Source organism: Panthera leo, chromosome B4, assembly GCF_018350215.1.
Source record: "Panthera leo isolate Ple1 chromosome B4, P.leo_Ple1_pat1.1, whole genome shotgun sequence".
NCBI classification, from domain to species: domain Eukaryota; kingdom Metazoa; phylum Chordata; class Mammalia; order Carnivora; family Felidae; genus Panthera; species Panthera leo.
This window is the reverse complement of record NC_056685.1, coordinates 138,571,991-138,577,990: the sequence shown is the minus strand read 5'-3', so window position 1 is coordinate 138,577,990 and position 6,000 is coordinate 138,571,991.

Genomic DNA, 6,000 nt, shown 5'->3' with positions numbered 1-6,000 from the left:
GGGGCCTCGCCACCTCCCTCTCCTCCTCTGTTGTCCAGTTCCTGCATGGTGTGGACGTGCTCGTTGTGGGAAAACGCCTGTGGACACAGAGACACGGACCAGACCCGGAGTCGGGAGCATCCCGGCCCGCAGGCCCCCGGGGACACAGGCCTCTGGGCCACAGGGCAGGCCCGCCCCCGGCCTCCCTCCCCCCGCCTCCCTCCCCCCTCAAAAATTCATGACTGCTCTTCCTCATTCCTGCCACTTAGCAACGCCGTTTCGAACATCTAGACTTACAGTTGTGACTTTTGAGTCGGATCATGTTCCCCTTTCTTCGACGGCCAGTTAGCAGAAGCCCAGAGGCATTCCCAACCAAACCTCTGAAACTGGAATAAAGCAGCAAATGGCCTTCACGGACAACAGGTGTGAGCGAGGGAAGCCGGGGGAGGGGTGGGTGTGCCCATCACCCCCTCGCCGGCCACGCCTACCAGGCCCATGTCCACACCCACACCTGCCACACCCACATCTGTGCTCACGCTCCCCAGGGCCCCCACGCCCACTCTCACCACACCCACCACACCCACCACACCCATACCCATGCCGACCACGTCCTCGCCTGCCACGCCTACCAAGCCCACGTCCACACCCATGCCTGCCACGCCCACCACACCCACCACATCTTTGCCCACGCTCCCCACAACCCCACGGCCCCCATGCCCACTCCCACCACATCCACACCCACGCCCGTGCCGTCCACACCCACGCCTGCCACAACCACCAGGCCCATGCCTCCCACACCCACGACGTCCCTGCTCACACCCACTATACCCACACCCAGCACGTCCACACTCACACCCACTGCACCCAAGTCCTCGTCAGCCATACCCACACCCACTATACCCACACCCATGCCCATGCCGACCACGCCCACGCCTGCCACACCCACCAGGCCCATGCCCCCCACACCCACTATATCCACACCCAGCATGTCCACACTCACACTCACTGCACCCAAGTCCTCATCCGCCACACCCACACCCACCATACCCACGTCCACACCCTCGCCCGCCACGTCCACAGCCCCACCCACCACACCCCCCATTCTGGACCCAGCCCTCTCAAGACGTCCCTCCCTCCCTCCACACTCTCCGAGGGTCCCCTCAGGGATGACCAGAGAACGCCTCCATTCTCTGGCTCCAACCAGGCAACTCCCAGGAGACCCGTGGCCCGTGGCCTGCAGGAAAGCCTGACCACTTGGTCCGGGACGGTGGACAAAGGGTCTCCTGTGCGGGATGAAGGCGTGCACCTGCGCGTTTCCTTCAGCTCACTCCCAGCTCCTCCCTAGGAGGCTGCCCTGGCCTGGGGGTGGCCAAGGCCAAGGCCGGTCCCTGCCAGGATGAGGGGACGGAGGCTGCCAGCCCTTTCCTGTCACCTCTGGCAAGTGTGAGGGCCAGGGCTGGGCGGGGCACCGCAGGACAGGTCATGGCTGTCCAGGTCCACGACGGAGCCACCACGTGAAGACCTTTACAGTGGGCGGTGGCCGAGACCGGCGGGGACTGCCCAGCTAGAGAAGGACACTCCGGGCAGAGGGGAGGAGAACAGGGGTGCCGGTGACCGGGGTCAGGTGGGAGAGCGTGGAGACAGCAGGGCTGACACCTGGCGGGCAGCTGCTCCAAAGTGGGCGGAGCCAGGCCAGAGTCAGTGTCCCCACGAGCCTGGCCCAGAGCCCCTGACGGTCCAGGACTGCAGGTCACCCCAGGGGCCCAGCCTCCAACCCCAGAGCTCAAGCCCCACTGTGGCCACCACGCTGCGGCCACTCCAGTGGCAGGGGCTGAGATCCACCAGAACTGCACACACACACACACACACACACACACACATGCACACACGTGCACGTGCACACACACGCGCTGTCTCTCCCTCCCTCCGTCTCCTGCTTCTCTGCAGAGATCACAGGTCATCACCGGGCTCACAAAATTAAATATCTAAAAGAGGCTGGGAACTCATCTTGGTTTCTATGGCGACATGAGAATAATTCACATTTCCCAGTCAAACTGAGAGAGAATACACTTTTCCTCACGTTGTGGTGGCCAATTATTTTTAATAGCCAGGTCAGGGAGGCTGTCCCCGGGTCCTGTCCCCCTATTAGCTTCCCCAGGCAGCAGCCTTATGAGGACGATGGCCGCTGAGAGTTTATTAAGACACTACAGCCTGGGGTGGGAGCAGGGACTTGTCACCCAGGAGGCCAGGGTCAGCCTGCATCCTGCACCCTCTCCCTCAACTCCACTGGGCTGACCGAGGGCCCGCAGGGGAGCCGCAGGCTCCTGGCTCCCCCAGGCCTGACACCACTGATGTCACTTACTGGGATGTCCCCGAATGTCTCTTCTGCTCTGTGCCCCTCAGGATCTTGACCCCTAGAGTGAATTCCTAACACCTGCCCGTGAGGCCATCAGTGTCTCCACAGACCACAGTGCCCGGACACAGTAGGCGCCCCATAACTGCCTACTGAGTAGAAGGACCAGCCACTGAACCCTGACAGCCAGGCCGGCCTTATCATGCCTCTTGCTGGGTGAAACCCTTCTTCCAGGGTCACCATGTGCTGGACTTGGGGTCCAGGCCAGTCCAGGACCCACTGGAGCCTTAAAAATGAGCAAGGACTAGTCGGAGGCCCAGCAGGAGGCGACCCTGAGCTCATAAAAGGTGATCATGGAGGTCACGGTCTGGGCTCTGGAGAACACAAATGGGGTGGGGGAGAAGGGGGCACCCGAGTGAGGGTGTCAGGGCACGAGGGTGCACGGCCCAAGAACCACATGATGCCCTTCCAAGCCGGCTTCTATGCTTTTCCAGGCTGACCCCAGCTGCCCTCCACAGTGGCTGCCTCCAGCTCACGTCCTGAGTCAGAGACAGATGGACATGTGTCGTCGGGTCCCATGGCTGCTGGGACGGCCACGATTCTCCCAGACGTGCTCCCACGTGGACTTGGCAGTGGCCCCGAGGGCGTGGCTGCCCCTGTGCCCCGCAGAGCGAGACAGGCCCTCCGCTCTCCGGCCTGCTCACCTCTGGACCCGACCTGACGCCCTTTCTCGGATGTGCCGTAGGTGTGCACCTCCCCTTCCAGACGCCACTGCATTTCCAACAGAACTGGGACTCTGTGGAAACTTCTCTTCTCCGCTCAGCCGGCCCCCTCCCTTCATGTCACTTGCTTCCCTCCCCCTCGCCAGGCCCAGCTCCCTGCCTTCCCGAGCCTGTGGACGTGCACCCCCCTGACCTCTGGGCTGGCGGCAGCTCTGGGTATGCCTCCACCCCCACCCAAGGAGGCTCCGTATCTTCCTAACGGTCACCCGTTTTGTTTTCTACCCCCAGTTTGGGTCACTGAGCAATCCATTCACCAGAACAATCTGAAACTGATGTCCGTCCCTCCACATTCTCTTCCACGGGCTCTGAGTCCAGTTCAGAATCACAGGAGCAGGAGCATCGGGCAGAATTAAAAGCTGATTATCCCCAAAGCACAGAAGGGGGTCTGTGTGCTGTGAACTCTCAGTCTGCAGACCTTCTAGGAAGAGTGCATACATCTACAAAGGCAGCGGTCGAACAGCCCCCTGTATGGCTGCCCCCAGCCTGCTGGGTGTGGGCCAAGGTCAAGGTGCAGCCAGCAGCGGCTCCCCAGGCCCACACTCCACTTTCGGCAGACCCCGGGTGAAAACCCCCCCGTGAAAATCCCCAGTGAAAACCCCCCAGCCAGCCTTTTCTGGTGCATAAGGACCCAGGACCCCTGCCCAGGCCACAGAAGTTAAGAGACAATAACGCAGCTTCGTGGTCCAGTGTAGGGCCCAGCAGGCTGTCATTGGCTCTAAGTCTAAAGTTCTTTCTTGTCCAGCAAGAGAGCGGATGTCCGCTCGAGAGATGTCCGCCATTCGAGAGAAGGCGAATGTCCGGGAGAAGACAAGAGCCCCAATTAAGGGTCCTTGCTCCATTTTTATTAGGATCAGAAGGCTCACAAACGTGGTGATAGACGTGCACAAAGAGAAAATGAAACTGTGAATGTTAACTCATGGAAGCGAGGGAAAGGGGGTTTAGGGGCTTAGGGGTTTGGGTTAATGCAAAACAAAATCCTGGCACTGGGCGGATGGGAAGACAGGAGGCGCCGTGTCTGTTTATCTTAGCCAGCCTAGGGGATGAGACAGACAGAGCACGTAACCTCAGGGCTAACAAGGCACCTTTGTTTTGTTAATCAGCTCTGCTCTGGGCAGCTTCACCCACAGTGCAGCGGTCTACAGTCCTAAGCATCTGCTTACCTAATTTGGTCCACCCTTCCTGTGAAAGCAGCTTTCTGCTATGGTACTATAGTCTGGGCTGGAGGCCTTTGTGAAGGGACAGGTCTGTGACCCCACCCCAACCCCCGGTCCAAGTTTTCAGTGAGCATTCATCTACTTAGGGTTTTATTTCCTTCTTGAGTCAGGTTTTGTATTTTTCTAGAAAATTGCCCATTTCATCCAGGTTTTCAAATTCTCAAGTATAAAGCTCGTCGTAGGATGCACTTAGGATTTAAAATAATTAACAGACCATATTTTTACTGCAGTTTTTAAGTGGAAGTTAAGAGACTTCCCATATATCCCGCCCCCACCATGCACGGCGTCCGTCAACATCCCCCACCAGGCGGGGCACTCGACACCCCCCGTGAACCCACACTGATAGGTCATCAGCACCATCATCCCTAGTTCCCACCAGTGCCCGGTCTGTGGGTTCGGACAAGTGCAGGACCTGGCTCCATCATCACAGCACCATACACAGGCGTCTTCCCGCCCTGCAGACCCGCCGTATTCTGCCTGCTCATCCCTCCCTTGACCCCTGGCAACGACTGCTCTTTTTAGTGTCCCCACAGTTTTGCCTTTTCCAGAATGTCTTATAGACGCAATCACACAACACGCGGCCTTTTCAGACTGGCCTCTTTCACTTTATAACATCTAAGCTTCCTCCTCAAAGTGTCTTCTCATGGCTTCACAGTTCATTCTCTTTGGCGCCAAATAACATTCCACTGTCTGCACGGACCACTGTGTGAATCCACTCACCTACTGAAGGACATCTCGGCTGCTTCCAGGTTTTGGCGATTATGAATCAACATTCATCTGTAGCTTTCTGTGTGGACATAATTTTACACCTCTGGGTGACTACCAAGGACAGCGGCTGCTGGGTCATACAGGCGGGGTAGGTTTGGTTTCCGAAGACACCGCTGAGCTGTCCACGGTGCTGAACCATCCTGCGTTCCCAGCAGCCGTGGACGAGCATTCCCATTGCTCCGTGTGGCGGAGTCTTGTTTGAATTTGCATTTCCCAAGGACATACCATGTTGAGCCTCTTTTAAGATACTTATTTGCCATCTGTGTATTTTCTTTGGTGAGGTGTCTGCTAAGGTCTGTAGCCCATGCTTTCATCAGGCTATTCATTCTATTGCTGAGCTGTTTTTGTTTTTTTTTAACGTTTATTTATTTTTGAGACAGAGAGAGACAGAGCATGAGCAGGGGAGGGTCAGAGAGAGAGGGAGACACAGAATCTGAAATGGGCTCCAGGCTCTGAGCTGTCAGCACAGAGCCCGACGCAGGGCTTGAACTCACGAACCGCGAGATCATGACCTGAGCCGAAGTCGGCCGCTTAACCGACTGAGCCACCCAGGCGCCCCTCTATTGTTGAGTTTTAAGGGTTCTTGTATATTTTGGATAACTGTCGTGTAGCCAAAGATTTTTGCAATGATTTTCTGCCCGTATGTGGCTTGTCTTCTCATTCTTTTTTTCATGTTTTTTTTAAAATTTTGTTTTATTTATTTTTGAGAGAAAGAGAGAGAGAGACAGCACGAGCAGGGGAGGGGCAGAGAGAGAGGGAGACACAGCATCTGAAGACAGGCTCCAGGCTCCGAGCTGTCAGCACAGACCCCAATGCGGGGTTCGGACCCACTAACTGTGAGATCATGACCTAAGCTGAAATCGGATGCTTAACTGAGCCACCCAGGCGCCCATCTTCTCATTCT